This window comes from Hesperophylax consimilis, chromosome 4 (assembly GCF_061612785.1).
Source record: "Hesperophylax consimilis isolate HC1 chromosome 4, BYU_Hcon_1.0, whole genome shotgun sequence".
In the NCBI taxonomy this organism is placed as follows: Eukaryota; Metazoa; Arthropoda; class Insecta; order Trichoptera; family Limnephilidae; genus Hesperophylax; species Hesperophylax consimilis.
Genome location: NC_142839.1, coordinates 6876136 through 6895015, shown reverse-complemented (window position 1 = coordinate 6895015; position 18880 = coordinate 6876136). Strand labels below are relative to the sequence as shown.

General features: G+C 36.6%; 1 protein-coding gene across 1 annotated transcript in view; it reads right to left on the bottom strand.

Moving 5' to 3' along the window:
* The window catches only part of LOC149424115 (NFX1-type zinc finger-containing protein 1-like), a 157035-nt gene that overhangs the window by 119981 nt on the left and 18174 nt on the right, over positions 1 to 18880 (bottom strand). The window lies entirely within an intron of this gene.

Below are 18880 nucleotides of genomic sequence, written 5' to 3'. Positions count from 1 at the left end.
TTCACAATATTAAAATTAATATTCATTAAAAAGAATATTAATTAAACATAATATAAAATAATTGTCTGGAGAAATAATGATACACGCGGCGACTTAGTTACGGCCAAATCAGCTATCAGCTTACAGGGTTTTGTAATACTAGTCCAATTAAGTCGCCAATTGGGGAATCCACAGTCTCACTGGCTCCAGACGGGAGCAGTTCGGACTCTTGTGCGGTATTCACATACAAAAAGTCACGTCGCAACTCGCAACTAGAGCGCCTGCTGTTCGCTCATCACCTCAGTCACATCGCGACTTGTGCGTAGTTATATACATGTGACTGCCTGCTCCGAGCTCATCTTCTGCACACGCACAAGTAAATGAGACTTGTGGGTGCGTGTATACAGGTTGCTGCACACATAAAAAAGTCATGTCGCAACTCGCAACTAGAGCGCCTGCTGTTGACTCATCATCTCAGTCACATCGCAACTTGTGCGTAGGTATATACATGTGACTGCCTGCTCCGAGCTCATGCCATGGAAGCCCACATTATAGCAGAAGGGTTCTCGAGAAGCATGGAAATGCATGGATTGAAATTTAACAAACTAGTTGGTGATGGCGACTCCAGCATCGTGAAAAAAATAATGCAACAAATGCCATATGGTCCTAACCTTATTGTACATAAAATAGAGTGCAAAAATCACTTACTCCGCAATTTTTGCAACAAAATGAAAGCACTTGGAAAAAAAACCAACAACGCTAATGGCTTTGTACCAGTTCATATAAGGAAAAAGGTTGAAGCAAACGTTTTACGCATGAGAAGAGCTGTAGTTGGAGCAGTAAATTACAGGAAAGAGCAAGAAAACACAGTACAAAGTGATAAAATAAAAAAATTTGAAAATGGACATAAAAAATACCGCAAATCATGTGTTTGGTGATCATAAAAATTGTGCATCGTACTATTGCAAGCCGGAGAAGTATACTGATGATCCAAATTTAGTAAGCGATCTTCGAGATTGTGGAATATGGACTGATATCCAACAATTCTTATTGTCTCTAATAGCAAATGCAGAAAGTCTTATTATTGACGTGACAAATAACACTGTGGAGCAATTCAACAACGTTATCGCCAAATTTATAGGTGGAAAAAGGGTAAATTTTACTACAAGAGGATCTTACCAAGAAAGATGTTTTGAAGCAGTAGCTTCGTGGAATAGTGAATTGGCAACCCATTCAAGAATACAAAAGAAAATCCAAGGCCACAGTCCCGGCAAATTCACGAAGCACTTTATAGAGAGAAAGCGACGTTCGAAGGAGAATACACAAATGTGTCAAAAAAAAAACTAAAGTATAATGAAAATACGACAGAAAAAAGAAAAAAAGTTACAGGGCCCGATGAAAATTATGGTCAATTGGAATTAGAACCAGATATGCCATCTGAAATATTTGAAACGAAAAAAGAGGAATTTCTCAAAGAATTATCTTAACGAATAAGGAAGAGCTCGAACGGAATACGGTAGGCCAAAGCAATAACAATCTGTGGGCAATTGAAAGACGTAAGCGGATAACGGCGTCTAACTTTGGAAAAATATGTAAGCTTCGGCAAAAAACTTCAGTTACGGGAGTATTAAACTCTTTACTGTACTCACAATTCAAAGGAACTATGGCCACAAATTATGGAAAAGAAAATGAAAGCCTATCAATAGAGCAATTTTCAAAAAAAACAAGTTTGCAGGTATCCGCTTGTGGGCTATTTATCGATAAAACCAAAAACTTTTTAGCGGTGTAGTGGTACGCAACTACTTCATTCGAACGAAATTCTAGAAGTCTCGATTGTTCCAAACAAACTTCTTGGATGTTCTTTTATTTATTTGTTTGGAAAATTCTACATAGCAACCAAATTGTTCCAGAAGCTTCTTCACCTTTTAAAATCGACAGCATGAAGAAGTCAGTCAGTCATCAATCCGCCATCAGTTAACAAGGTGCTCAACAAGTGATAATCCACGCACCTTATTTGCGCGAAGGACATTCTTCCCGGCTCTCATCATGGACTCCATCGGGACATCATCATAGCGCTTTGGCCCAGATCGTCGTTCCTGGCCAACGCTACGTGGATTACAGCGCCCTGGTTCCAGCGTCTCTGACCAGCGCTTCATCCACTCACCATGACCACCACGAGGACACGCAGCATCCTCACTGGTCTACCAGCTCCCGCTCAACCGCATACAAGGTCCACCGCACCTTCGGCATTCTCGTCAGCACTGGAGTACTGATTGCCAAGATCGCCAGTGCCTGACAGACAACGAGTCCGGTCACCAGCGCCCGGCGTCGACTCACAGACCCGCGCTTGACCTGCCATCACCGCCTGCATCCGGAGGATACTACATCTGTCCTACGTCCACTTTCTATCACGGCCCTGACTCCTCAAATAAAACACTCTGACCTTCATAACATCTTTCATTCTGTGCCTCCTCACCAGATCACCAAAGCGGCAAGTCCGGATGGCCTTATCGGTGAGGATTCTATAATTGAAATTAAATGCCCTTATAGTATAGCAAATATGTCAACAGAAGAGGGAATTGCACAAAAGATAATTGATTACTGTAAATTGGAAGACCATTCTTTAACATTAAAACGGAATCATAATTACTTCTACCAAGTACAAGGCCAGTTACATATTACTCGTCGTAATTATTGTTATTTTGTTGTGTGGAGTCCAAAAGGTTTGCTGTATGAAAAAATTGAGAGGGACGATGAAATCTGGCAAAAAATCGTTCCACTGTTAGAAAATTTCTACCACCAATGCGTTTTACCAGAAATAATTGACGGTCGCATACCAAGAAATTTACCGGCGAGGGAAAGGTCTGGACCATAAATTGTTTTAATTTCATTGTGTAGATGTTAAACAGTAATTTTTTTTACAATAAAGCGTTTAAAAACAAAAAATATTAGATCATTGAAGAAGATTGAAAATGTCAAGTGATGTAGGAGGTATTCCCAAAAGTGCATTTTTCTGTAATAATATAACGTATTAAAAAAGTTAAATAAAAACCAAACTAGTTATGTGTATGTACCTAATATGTAGCACAATAAACAATATGGTGCCTCTTATACATAGATTTCAATATTCATTTGTATAATATGATATTATAATAACATAATCGATTCAACAACATGTGGTAGATGCATGTACCACTGAACATACGCTGTACCAGCATTCCATCAAACGATCAGTGGTGTATGTACTTACCATCACACATTTTCTTGTAAAATATAATTTATTTATTTTTAAATCTAGAACAATATATTTAGTCAAATATAAAAGTTTTTTTTGGTTCGGTAGTTGTATCTTAAAAAAGTGTCCTATAAAGGGATAATATTATGTTGAGTACAACCTTCAAAAAAAAAGTTATCAAAAAATATTTTAATTAATTTTTGTGTTCCATATCCAACTCGGCAATACGGAACGGAATCATCTCGGGGTCTGTCTGTAACAGGTGTTTTTTTTTCAATTTTTTTTCCATTAATTTATTTGACGTAAACAAATTAAATTTGTCACAATAACTTTAGTAAATAAGCTCGGTAAGTATTGGCACACTCAAGATAAGTCACCAAACAGAAAAATAATTTTAAAAAAACATCGATAACTCGGGACATGACAACACTAGTGGACTAGTGTATCGATATAATTATTGAGAATGTCACATCACTTCGTTGACTGTATACGTATTCAACAAAACCCTCTCCGCCCTCCCTCACCCCCGAATACTGAGAGAAAGGGACACATGCACCTCAGCCTGATAATACCTAAATAAAATTGTCCAAATCGAGGTTTTGTAGTCCTCATTTTTCTACTCCAAAACTGAACCGATTTCCAAGATTTTTTTTACCAAATGTATTGGAAGAAAACATTCTATGTCTGTACGTTTTGCTTTTTTTAAAAATACATCGTCTTATTTGTATACTGAACGTTTGTTGATGGCGTTAAAAAAAGGCAATTTTAACAATTTTTGAAGGGTTATAACTCCTATAAAAAGTAACTTATCAAAAAAATCAAAACGTACCGACACGCTTGCGGTCAATATTCATATTATGTAAAAAAAATATTTTCTCTAGTGTCAAAATCCAGAGAGGGAAATGAGGAATACGTTTGTATGGAAAAAACACCACCCGGTTTCCTCTTAATGCATATAAGAAATTAGGTTATATAATTAATATAATATAATTAATTTCTTACACAATTACAAATTAGGGTTTAATGCATATAAGAAATTAGGTTATATAAATCTTTTACAAAAGATTGTTTTCAAATATTTATACATAACAAAAGAAATTTCAAGAAATGTGGAATTTCCACAAAAAATTCAGGCAGTGGTGAAAGATCTCGTCAATGTGGAGAGACTCTTTCAAGAATCAGAAGAATTTCCCTTCTGAATCTCTCCTCACTGACGCCAAATATATCAATCTCGGAGGAGATTTGGTTCAGGAGCAATATACTCCTCCCAACAACCCATCCTTAATAATTTTATATAATGCCAAACAACTAAGCAAATGAACAAAGGATAAGAACTTCAATAAAGGTTTGAGGGCACAGCGGATAATTTAAATAGGTGATATTAGTTATTCAACATGGGCTCTCGGGCATGTACCCTACCTATTTTTAGACGAACTATATCTTAAAACGTCAGCAATTGAGTTAATTTTTTAGCCGGCAAAGTGATAGTGTTTTAGGATATATAATATGTTGACATTGTTGGGTGATTTGCTTGGCGGGGCACATATCAAATGATGTGCATTGCGTACTGCATTGATGCTCTGCAGAAATATTTCGTATGACTGGCGGGCTCAAGTTTGCTGTGCCCGGCTTGGTACCGGGATTGGGAGCGCAAACATACGCAGGTTGAATTTTTATATATAAAGAAGACTAGTGCCAGACTTCAAGCAATGCAAAAACTCTCTTCCGATCAGTCATTTTGTTGAGAGGCAAATATGATTCTTTAAAAATATACTACCAACAGGTTTTAAAGTTTAAATTAAAATGTGGCCGGCAAACGACAGGTACACAACTCACGAATCAGATAGGCTATACCGGCACACCAATGGTTAAGACATGTAGCTAGTTATTTTTGAAGCAATTGTAGAAAAGTGAATATGTATTGAAAATACCTTCTCTTGCCCTGGAGAGCGCAACACACACCCTGTTGTTGGTTGCAAGGAAGCCGATATTGCCTTCGGCGTTGCTTCGCACAAGAGACAATATAATAATCTTATTTTCCTCTCCTTGATAATTGTCCAAGATGTTAATATTAACATTTTCCAGTTCCCATGTATTTTTGCTTTCCTACAAAATAAATAGGATTAATTATTTTATAATTTGAGACTTGTTAAATTTACTGCAATCTTGGATCAATAGAAGTGATGAACCAATAAGTGAAGTTAGCTATAGTTTCTTGGAAATTTCATAGCTGATAGTGAATGGTTGTGCAAAGTTAGTAAAAAGGGTAAAGCATGTGAGTTTATTCATAATCTAAAGTATGATTAATATTATTGAGTTTTTAGTTCATAAAAATATATACTCAAAAACAAGCAATTATTAGCCTAAGATTTATTTGATGAAGTAAATCTTACATTTCTCAGAAGAAACATTTGTCCCGAGTAGGTGGCCAGAATGGTAATCTCTTCTGGACCGTAGCCTTGCTGAATGAAGTATTTGGCCAACTTGAGAGCAAATCTCGCTTCATGATCATTTGAATGGCTTGATATGTCTTCAACCTATAAAATAAAATAATTATATACCTGTCTATCAAGATAACTTATTAAAGATTGACAAAAATGTAAACTAAACGACTAAAAGGCGCGAAGAGGCGCACTTGATTATCGATCTTTTTTTATGAAATACAATTTTATTTTTGAGAAATTCTTGTAGATGTCAGCATCGTGATAGTTCAAGTGAGCAAGAAATACATTTATGACGCAAGAGCGCTGGAATATCGGCCGTCAACGTTTCCATATCAACTGTTGATACAGCCGCGTGTGAGTATGGACTTTTTGCCGTAACAACAGTTGATACGGCCGCGTGCAAAGAGTTAATCAAATACACAGCTAATTGTTTCTTTTGCTCTCGTAATGTTCAGAGGCGGCTCGTGACAGAATTTGCCAGCAGTGCATTTCACAAATAATGGTAACATGTAAAATAGGAAAATAAAGTGATTTAAAGGGAACTACATACCCAGTACAAATAATTCATTTGTAGAGAAAATCCATTCGTCGCTCTTTCATTTGAGAAAATTCTTCAATTACAAGATTATTAGTCTGGTATAGACGAGATCAAACTTTTTTCGATGCTCATCATTGATAAAGCATTGAGACAATCTTGGGACAAAGTATTCCTCAGAAATGTTTTTACACGTTTCAACGTAGAAAAACACCTTTCGCACTCGACAGTTGCATCGGAATAGTACAAATTATTTTTAACAGTTTCACTATTTCACTAAAACACTCCACCAAGTTACACTTGTAAAATAATTGTAAAATTGATATTGCTCCATCAGCATTCCCAAAATCATCTCTAGTTTGTTGGGATTAAATGAACTTCGGTTACTTGTGATAAAATCAATGTTAACCGCAATGTTTTCATTAGCACTCATTTTTAAAAAGCTTTTTGCAGAGCAAAACTCGTAAAAACCGTTAAAACGTCGCGTCAATCGCCAATAATGAATACTGTCAAGTTTGCAAATATGTAGATCGCGCCGGTAACGCTAGAATATTATAACATTGTTAATTAGTTCGAAATCTGTCAATCCTAACTAATGCATTTCAAACGTTTTACGCATGTTTAAGGTTTTTGATATATATCAGGATGTTTCGGCGCATGCGCCAATAATGCACCGACCAGCTTCTATCTCCACTGCTCTAACACATCAACAGCCGTTATGGGTCTCTACCTGTCTCGCTCATTTCACGGTTCCGACCTCTAGAGACAGTGCCTATAGAAGGTACATGGCATATCTTGGGCAAAGCCGAAAATGCACGGGTTGATATATTACACTATTTTTCGCATGCGCGGGAGTCTAGTACAAACTTTGATTGGTAAGAATATTATGTGAATTATTCGTGAGTGGATATACGAATTTACATTTCTAACGTATATCGATGTTTGGCAGTGCAGTGCACAAATGCACTAAGGCAGGGACCGCCTCTGGTAATGTTATGTATTCCTCTGAAGAATTATATATTTTATATTGCTTAGTTTCAATATTTATTTATTTAATCACGGTAACTTTTTTCAAAAGCCCATTAAAAAATACATATTAATTTATTCTTGCATAAAATTATGGCTGAGCACTTAGGAATTTATGGATTACGTCGGGAAGTAAGTGTGAAGCAGGTAACTATAGACTTATTTCAAAGTTATACATTAACGGGCGGTCCGTTTGATAGATTCCCCAATCTTAACAAACGGACTGCAATCTTTAGAGCACAGGCGTCAGGTAGGTATGCTGTCCTTGTTCTATCGGTATTACAATGGAAGATGCTCTGAGGAACTAGCGTCATTGATCCCCTCGGCACCGGTGCGTAGTCGGGATACACGCCAAACGCGCGCCCAACATTTTTACACGGTTGACATTTGTCACATGAGAACGGGTCGCTTCTACGATTCGTTCTTAAGTTCAACAGCTCGGCTGTGGAACGAACTGCCGGCCTCTGTGTTTCCTCCCTCCTACAACATGGGACTCTTCAAGACCCATGTTCACTGCTTCCTCTCCACAAAAAGACCCTCCACACAGCATCCCCAAAGATGACATAGGCCCTGAGGGAAATTATTTTCTTCAGGGCCTCCTGTGTGGAGTTAATATAAAAAAAAAATAAAAAAAAATTCTCAAAGGTGTTCGAAACATAATCTATGACCAGTTATTTATTCCCTGTCGTAAAGAATTCGACCAACGAATTTCAGCATGGATTCTTTGCAGGTCGGTCTTTGCGGTTTCAACCAGATGCAGGAAATGTTGCGTCTGCTGCTGGAGGAGCGATCGGATGCTCCCGTCCGTGGCGCCTCGCACGACTATGACGAGGACAACATCTCCTTGGACACCCTTGCGTCACTTCGGGAGGAATAAGTAGGCGAATCCAGAGGAGATTTGGGAATGGGACTTATCCATCCTAATAAGCCGTCTCGTGACTTGGATCTCGGAAAGTCCCTACTACTAGCGCCGCCTGACGGATACATTTGGGACTGCCAGGTGACATTGGCGGGAGATTTAAACTAAGGCTGGGTTTGCACTTGTAAGTAAAATTTACGACTTTCGTAAATTTTTGATAAGTTACTCACAGGAGCGCTTACATATGCATCCAACTGATCGTAAATAATGCTCACGGAAGTTGTTTAGAATTTTAATTTACGAAGTTCTCACATAGACCGTTACACCAGTAATTCTATTTTTGGTAAGATGGCTTCCTGACAACAACGCATTGCTGCCGACTTTGACAGCTGTCAGTTAGTAACATTTGATAACAGGGATTTGTTTATTCACGGTTCATAAAGTCGAGAATTTATTTACGGTTAGATCATGGATCCCCATTTCCGCATACAACGGATTGCCGCTGCGATAATATGCACAATTTTGTCAAACAAAAACGTAAGGGCCCGTAGAGAGTGTTGGATTAGGAGTTGGCTTCAAAGAAGAAGTAGTGATGGGGCTTTCGTTCGTTTAACGGCAGAATTAGAATTGAGGATCAACAACAATTCTTTAATTTTATCCAAATAACAGCAACTGACTTCTAATACATATTTTAAATGATTGGACCGCTAATTAAAAAGAATGATACTCGTTTTCGGAATGCTATTTCACAAGCTGAAAAATTAATGAGATTCCTGGGGCGTATGTGTGTAACACCATGTACGATGGTGTGAGAAATGCGGAGATCCGCAAAGGGTACAAGGCTGAGAGGCGTAAGCGTAATGAGTAAGATCAAGAAAGGGACGCTTAGATGGTTTGGGCATGTAGAGCGAATGAGCGAAGAAAGGAGTGTAAGGGGAATACACAATGCAAATGTGAATGGTAGCAGAAGTCGGGGACGCCCGAGGAAGACATGGCACGACCAAGTAAATCAGATACTTGAGTCGGGCCATGTCAAGAGTCAGAATAATAGAAGAGTATGTATTAGACGATGTATGAATGTAAATGAGGCAAGTAGTGTGTGCCAAGACCGAGTTGTTTGGCGGTCCGTCCTCTCAGCCTATCCCTGCGGAGAAACGGCCTGATGGTTAGTTAGAAAAAATAATGAGGACTCTTCGATTTTTGGCATCAGGTAATGTTTTCTATGTATTCTTGTATTGCATTTTTGTTTGCTTTAATTGGAGATATTAATTTGTTGTGAAGTTTGATAGCTGATCCATCAGTTCTTGAAGTCGAATACTAGAATCATTATCACAGGCATTTGTTAAACATGACATTGTGTTAATGATAAATAATGTTATGTTAGTCTCCATAGATTATTGCAGTGTATTATTTCATAAAGCTGTTCATGGCGACAAGTAAACAAGTCCTGAGGAGCAACGGCAGACAGACCGAGTCTTACTGTCGGTGTTGCAGATTTCTGTTTTGCCATCCCGATAGTGACGTCAAAACTTACTGTAAGCGTCTCAACTTAACAATCTGTTTTGATAAGCTGTAAGAGAGCCGTAAATTCCCGCATGAGCGATTAGACCTGTCAAAAACTTACGTTAGAAAAATTTCTGTAACTTGGTATAAATTACGGTAAGCGACTTATGGTGTCGTTTACACTGGTAAATTTGTCGTAAGTCGCTTACGTGAGCAACTTACAGGAAAAAACTTACAAGTGTAAAGGCAGTCTAAGAATTACACACGAAATTGGTAAGAAACATCAATTTGGCTCCAAAATGGTAATGTTTATCTCACTTTATAGGTTTTAAATAAAGCCTATACTACAAAATAGACACGTTTGCAATCGGTTTGCTCTCAGGGAGGGTGGGTGATTGGGTGTTCCTAGAAATCAGTAAGATGACCTTCGGTCAGCTGGAGGAATCGGCAGTCACAATGACGGGGCCAGAACCGGTCGTAAAAATCGTTAAATCGGAGATTTGTGCAATCTCCAAGAACAGTTACGTTAAAACCGATAGAAAGTCGTCGTTTCACTCGCCGCATTCAGATTCTAGGAAGAATTTCAGTGGGTCGAGTTCGTCGTTTTCACGAGATAGTCGTAGTTTGCCAGATAGCAAAAAATGTTCGATCTGCGATAAATTTAATCATGTAGCAAAGAATTGCTACTTAAAAAACGAAGTGTTTTAAATGTAACAAAACCGGGCATATAAGTAGATTTTGCAAATTTCTGGGGCACAATACGGTAAATCCAATCATTGTAGGTTCAGGGGATAAGTTAATTGTAGCTTTTGTTAACCCAATCCGGGCACAGGTTAAAATTAATGATATTAATTTTAGTGCAATGATAGATTCTGGGTCATCCATTTGCGTGATGCCAGAAGATACCTACATGCAACATTTTTGCAATGTGGAATTGTCACCGGACAGGCGCGTAATTTCCGGGTACGACAGAAATCGCTTCTGAGTAGTAGGTATGGTGGATTTTACAGTGACATAAAACAATGCGGTAAGGCAAGTAGCCTTTATTGTCGTAATTGGGGGAACCGACCTTATTGTGGGTAGGGATTTCATGACCTTATTTGAGCTTGAGATCACACCGTCCAGAAACATCGTCAATTCGGTTTCTTCAGAGAAGAAAAAAATAGAAAGATTTTTAACAAATTTCTGAAGATATTTTCCCGAAATCTGGGGAAATTCAACAAGTTTAAGGTGCAGTTCTCGGTGAACGGGGGCACGGGCCCAATGTTCTATAATGCAAGGCCGGTACCATTCGCGATTAAGGATAAAATCGTATCGGAATTAAATTCCATTTCGCCAGTGACTAGTGGTGAGTTTGCTTCTCCGATTGTTCCAGTCACTAAAAAAAAATGGGGACGTTCGGATTTGCGTGGATTATAAACAAAGTTTGAATATGATTACGGACTTAGAAAAATATCCATTACCCAAGATTGAGGAATTGATTCACAGTGTTATTGTTATCACTTCCTCAGATTTCATTATATACAAAATGAAAAAGTTTTTTATATACTATTATATACGTCGACCGGTTTCGGTTGATCTCAACCTTCTTCAGGACAATAAAAATTTAAACTAAAAGTTTAAAAAAACCATATAAAATTATATAGGTAATAAAATAAAGTGGTTTAAAACAAAAAAAAAAATTCATTTTGTATAATGTCAAGCCACAAAGTGTTTGCTTTCTTCGATAATTTCATTATATTTTCATAAAACTAATTAAGTTTCCCTCACAATGAACCGAAATCAATACTGTAACATGACAAAGAGAAGACTGTTAGACGGTTACACAATTGCCGCATACTTGTTCACAGATAAAGTATATTGGCAAATCAAAACGGCAGGACAGAATTATATTAGGATATTTTAGTACGATTGGAGCATTTTTAAGGTACAAAATCCCACAAATAGAAAATATATATTACAATGCCAATAGACAAGGCTTGCTTTCAATAGATGAAATTTTACATCGCCAATAGGAAAAATTCTAGCGCACAAGCGGTTAATCTTGATTGATTGGTCTGAGCTTTTTAGCTAACATGCAATTATCAATCTTACAAAGATTATAATATCTTGTGATTTTTCACAGATCAGCGGTAGTTATTACATAAAAGTACATAACAAAAGATACTCTAGGTTGAAAATAAAAATACCTGAGTTTCTGGATATGTGTGATCAATGAAGAATAGGTTTTTAACTGCACCCTTGACATCAGGATATTCTTCCACGTTGGCATTGTTCTTCAAGTTTTCATATATAGCCGGAGTAATCAGCCGGGCTATCTCTGGCCTCATGCGGTGCTGCACAACCAGCCGGTGGCAATGAGAGCCATTCTTAACCATTCGCTCAAACAGCGAAATGTCCAGGTTATATTTTTTTCCCATCTGGTACGTGGCAGTTTTAGGCCGCAGTTGCTGATGATCACCTGTAACACGCTGGTTGACAGAGCTGAACAAATAAGGTGAGGTTAGGTTAAGAGAGAATGTATTGGATGGATACCTATCATGATGAGGTGCTGACAGTCCTTGGTGAGAGACACCACGACGTGGGACTCCATCACTTCCGCTGCTTCCTCCACAATCACTTTAAACAAACAAACAAGACTGTTAGTGACAATCTCTATATTGCTTATGTGAAGGTATGTGTGGGTCTTCTGTCTTCAAATGGAGCTTGTAACTGAGTACATTACTTTTACCAGTAACATACTCAGTTACAAGTAAACTATTATTAGTGAAGACTTAAAGCTATTCAGGGTATGAGAGTATAATTACCAATAGGGGAGCGGAGAGACCGGAGCAAAGACTGGAGGCGCGCAGCACCGGAGGTGGTGACCCCCACCACTTTGGCATTTGTCAATGTCCTTAAATCCAGGGCTTGTGCCAGTTCATCAAACACAACTTTGTGCTGTTGATATTCTTTCTGAAAAGTAAATACAATAAATCGATACTAAAATTCTTAAATCAGTACTAAAGAAACTCAAATGAATCTTTTAACTGGTCATGTTTTTATTTTATAAATCACTAGAATCAGTTGAATACCCAAATTCAGAGCAAAGATCAACTTGTTTCAGAACTATTTAGCACTACATGACAAATTTACATATTTATTATTAGTTATCACAGGTCTGCCAAGGTCGAAAACTTGTATTTTACATCAGTGGACCAGTCTATAAAATATATTTTATAAATTGGGACTACCACAATAATTACTATCGCGACCAACTTTTTTGCACTGGCCTACATAGTTGAATTTCGATTTTATTTTAGGAATGAATGAATGCAAATTTTTGGAAGTGGAAATTAACTCTCTTCCTGACCTCCGATCGAGCTGAAACTCAGCAGATATACTCGTTGTCAATGAAAATGCATTTTTATGAACTGTTGGTAGCAATCACGGGGACATACACGCATTTCTCTGAAATTGGATGACATTGCAGCAGTTAATAAATGAAAAAAATGTCGGTCCTATCCAATCGGGATTTGGCTTAGTTGTTAGCACGGTTGACTCGAGTCCGTGGAAAGGAAGGTTCAATCCTCAGTCAAACCATTTTAAAATTATAGTGATTAATTTTTGGGGTATTATGCTGTGTTAGGCTTCTTCCTTCTTTAGCAAACGTTTCAGACAGCATTACAATGTCCATCATCGGGGCAAATGTGACATTTTAAAAGTTCACAGCAGTTAAGAGCCATTCATAATATAATATATTCAAAAAATTAAAAATAATATTTTTTAAAACGTATTTTAAAACTTAAAAAAAAAAATTGGTTTGACTGGGGATTGAACCTTCCTACCCAGAAACTGGAGTTAACAATTCTACTAATCTCGCCAAATGTCGATCGGGTAGAACTGACATTTATTTCGTATATTAACTGCTGGAATGTCATCCGATTTCAGAGAAATATGCATATATTTGTGTGTAAGTGATTTAGCTAAAAGTCGATAGAATGCATTGTCTATCAACAAGTCTATCTGCTGAGTTTCAGCTCGATCGGATGTCGGGAAGTGGGTTAATTTCCGATTTCAAGATTTACATTCACTCATTACCGAAAACACAAGTGAAACATAAATAGATGCATTCAAAAAGGTAAATAATCTTTTTTTCCATCCAGTACACCACTACACAAGCAAAGGTCTCTGTAAATGATTTACCCTTACATATAATTATAGTTGCAACTTACCACGGCATCAGAGTGCTGTCGACGAAGTTTCGCTTTCAAAATGTCCACCCAATTCCAATAGAGGGACCATCTCTCCTCTGCATTGAACGCCTGCGCTTTGCTGTTTACTCCAAAAGCTACCTTTGAGTATCCATTGTTACCCCTTAACAGTCGCATCTACAAGAAAACAATATATTTAAGCACGCAGCATGGGTTTTTGAACAAATAATTCTTTCTAAACTTAATTTTATGCACGTATGCTTGAGAATGTTTACTTATATTTCATAACAAAGAATTTGACAATTAAAAAATATTAACCTATATATGTCTACAGATAGGTAATCATTAAATGTCGGCCTTTCTTATAAAAATATGTATAGTTAAAATCTACAAACCTTCAATTCGTTAACTTCGCACAAAATACGGTGTATATGTGTTCTTAAGATTTTCACATAATTCCAATTCATCTTTTCATTATTTATGTCATGCTCTATTCTCTCCTTTTCGAACACCAACTGTTGGTAAGAATACTCTAATAGCCTTGTATTAAAAGAGAAATCGTTTATAGATTTTGTAAATAATTCTTTTGTCTCATAAGAATATTCATATCCATATTTTTGAGAGATTTTTATATAATATTGATTATATTTACAAAACTGATCGGTCATTAGTAACCAATTTAAGAGGGGTGGTCTTTTACCCAAAAAAAAATTTTCAAAAAAATTTGGGGAGATACGGCTATCTCTTAATTGAATATATACTCTAAAGTCTGAGTCCATAAATGTGAGTTCATGATGGGTTACATCAACAACGCAATTGAAATTCTGGAGAGATTCCAATAACGCCTGGTGAGCTTCAATTTTCAGCGAATTTTGTCGTAATTGCTGCTTAAGATGATAATTCTGAGAGTTGTATCGTCGCAACTTGTTCAAATTGTATTGATCAAGTTTTTTGTTTTTCGACTGTCCCCCGATACGCACCACAGCTTCAGTGACCGGCAGTAAACCCTCTAGAAATTGATCTAAAGCATGATTTGTAAAACACACAACAAGAATCGGACGAAAGTTCCGTACGCCGAGCATAAACGTATTCTGACAGTAAAAATTTATCAAGATTGTTTTGGCTATCTGAAGTCCAAGAAAAGTTTTTCCAGTTCCGGGTGGGCCTTGAATGGTCACAAATTCTGTGGTTAAAGCCATTTTATATGCATTATATTGGCTCTCGTCCAACCCCAGCACTTGTGGCGTCGGCCAGGTAGACTCATCGGTCAGGGTCACCATCAGGCTTTCCTGTTCCTCATACTCATTTTCTTCATGCAATATGTATCGCTGTAAGTCTTTGGTATATTTTGGAGCTGTGCCGCTTGACTGAAATAGTAAAAAAATTAATGAAAATAATTTTATAGAAACCGATTGATAATTATGGTAATAAATTAATGCTAATGATGTAGTTGTTTATATTTAACCTTGCCGCTCCAAATGAGAGTTTTGTGCAATATCTAAGCTGCTTTTTACATCATAAACTGTATAATTTAGTTCCTAGTAAACTATTCGGTAATCGATCTGCATTAAAAAAAAATATTGCGTTACTGTTTTTTGAGATATTACACAATGTCAATCCAATTCCGACGAAATTACTCTCCCCTCTACCCCACCCAGATCACCATTACATTTTTAAAAATTCCTCGCTGCAAGAAAGGCACGAGTGCAGATATGAAAAAATGGCTTTTTACTGGAAAGGGCTAAAACGATATTTATTTTAGTACTTTTTTATTGAGATAACTCACAAGAGCGCCCCTGTCTGCAAGACAAGAGAGCTATGTCGCCACCCGGTTAGGCAGCGTTGTGAGGCAGGTTAAGGTAGAGGCAGTAGGAAGGGGTTTATTAATGCGGGTCTTGAAGAGGCCCGGATAATATGAAATAGGAAAAACAGATACCAGTATTCGATCATTGAAGACAATATGATTGCCTCTCAAAGGAAAATTTGAAACAGAAAAATATTCAGTCGCATCTAGAAATTGAACATAAGACCTCAGCTTTGCCAGGGCTTTGCTCTACCACCGAGCTTATTCGACCCCATCCCTTTTGGTCGTATTTAACTGTATCATACTTCGACTAAGAGCTACAAATATTCACCTTCATTTGCTTAATGCATACTTTTATTGCCTGCTATCTTTACGTATGATTGCAAGATTCTACTCGAACTGAATTCAAATAAATAGATATAGTGCCTTGGATAGATATGTTAATTTTTATTTTAATGTGAGACATCTATTGACTTTTCTACAAGTCTAGGAAATATCATCGATTGGGATAGAGTCAAAGTGGTAGAGCAAAACCCCGGCAAGGTTGAGTCCTGAGGTCCTGGTCCTTTTTCTAAGTCCAGTGTTTTCGGAATCACCTTCATTATCCGGTATACATTTATTGGTTTTAAACAAATCTTCCAATTTCATATACATTGTGACATGTAACAATGTGAGTGATATAAAAACACACAAAGAAATAAAATAAAAACTATAAAAAGGAAGCAAAAAAAACTTCTTTATTTAAGAGATATGTAGCTCTAAAACAACGTACTTGTCCTAATAAATATGATAGTAAACTTGTTTCATTTTTAATATAAATTTTGCATAAATAAAAAATAAAAAAAACTGAAAGTTTACAAAATAAATAAATTGAAACAATTTCATACACACAGTTCTCATAAAATAAAGTCCGTCAATAAACAAAATGCAGATAACGGCTGAATTTAGAGAAATAAATCATTACCTCCCTAAATATTTCTATGTTCAAAGCATCAAAATTGGTGACCATAATAATACAATTATTTCAACTGAACAAATTGAACTCACTAATTTTAATGACTGTTACATACTCATCATTTTGAAAACTATTTGCTATATTTTCATTTATACAGGGTGTCCCGAAAAATAGTGTCAAGTGGAAGTCCAGAGATAGAGCCTCCTAGGACTACCCAAATCACCCCCATGTATGTTCCGTGATTATTTGTAGTTTCCGAGTTATGATTTTTTTGTGAAACCTTGACTTGCAAGAGATTATTGATCACAGAGACATGAATTTTCCATTGATAATTAAATTTTTATTTATGATTAATAAAATTGTGATTAAAAAATAATGACAGTTACTTTTTTTTAAATAGTCTGAAAATTTTAAAAGTTCTGAATTTCAACTAACTTTGGTATTCAATATTTTTATGGCGCAATGGTGTCAGATCACGTCATACTGTTGTAATTATAATAAAATCACGCTTCTATCTCAAGAATTCATGTCTCTGATCTCTTGTAAGTCAAGATTCCATAGAAACAACCTGTATAATGTTTGCCAATGCCAATACATAAATGATGTTTTCATATTATTGTATGTTCATGTCTATTAAAAAAAAGTATTGAATGATATTTTGTAAAATTTCTGTGATGGACAAAATTAATGGTCCCATTAAAACACGTTGTTATTACGATTATAAAGCATAACCCATTAAATAAGAATGACATTTAAAAAATTAGAAAATCGACACTTTTGGCTTAGGACTATCTACATGTGTTAGGTGATATTTATGAAATGTAGGTACTGATTTGTAAAAACACAACAATACCTTCCCACCGACAATGTAGTCCTCAAAAGGAAACTCTCTGGTCATGTTGGGGTTCTGCAGAGCCTTCAGTACGTGCAGGTAGGGGGGAAAGTAGGTCTCACTTTCCACCAACAAATAACTTTTATCAAACATTTCGTCAACAGGTGGGCAAGTCATTTCTACAGCAATCTGCAAAGAGCACATAACTCAATCAGCATGAACATTAAATGTTAAAAGACAACAATAGATTTTTAAATAAAATGAACTCTAAAGTGCTGTATGGGAACATAATACATTAAAAAATCGTACAATCCAGCAAAGTATCGCCTGCGACAGAACACTTTGTATACTATCACCATTAAAAAAATAAACTGTGAAAAATTTTAATTTGTTCTTTCTACTGTTTCTAATTTTTTTTAATGAAAAATAATGGATTGTCAATATAAATTATAAAATATAATTGAGTGCTTTGAATGCAATCCGATCGGTGGGGGAGGGCGGTCAGGCGGACAAACGACTGGGTTTTTCAAATACAGTCTTATTCCAAGATGGATGAAATTTTACAAACTTGACCTGCAAAACAAGAGGAAGGTCAATGTCCACATGATATTTTGAAAAACTCTGAGCTCCAACTCAAACTTTAAATTCCTTAAAGCTTAAAGCTCGAAGCCAAAAGCTCTAGCTAAAGCTTAAAACTCAAAGCTAAAAGCCAAAGCTTAAACGACAAAGTGCTGAGCTCAAAGCTAAAAGCTTAAGGCATTCATATTGCGGTAGTGAAAAAAGCTTATATATTTAATTCAAATAATTTTTACCTTTCCGAAAGCGATGTCATCTCTATCGTGGACTGTGCAGAAAAATATGGTTTTGAAATCATCTGGAGTCAGGCAGAGGAGGGATCCATGCATAAAACGTTTTGAATTCATCATTCTACTGCCAATCTTTTGCATATTCCTGCCTCTTCTTTCATAGCAAACTTCTACCACTAGAGCGCCGGCCTTCAAACGATAATTTAGCAAACAAGCATTTTGGTAAAACCTTAAACAAAATCAAATTTGTCAAATTAATAGATCAGAAGTAGTAAACTTTAATATATTAAATGAAGAAAGACTGTTGTAACTTCTCTCTTTCTCATAAATGATGAATACAACAAGGCATATACATCGTATATCTGACAACCGGTATTGGCCAGTTGAAAAGTGCTGCCGAGCGCCAAACAACCAACAAAATTTCCCACAGGCTAATCACAACACGAAACTGGGTTCGGTTATAACATCTCACAAATATCCCATACGATGGGTACCTAGTACCTACTAAGTGCGCATAACTTGCATTATGTTTGTGCCTATGTTTGTAACAGTTTTTTTTGGATTGCGATCCAGAATTTTACCACTTTGTTTGGATAACATGTGAAAGCGTGGGTACATACGATTCTTTCTCCATATGAGCATGATTGTGGATGGTGATCTTATTTTTACCACCACATCGGAAGGAACAGTTTGTTTGGTAGCATATTAA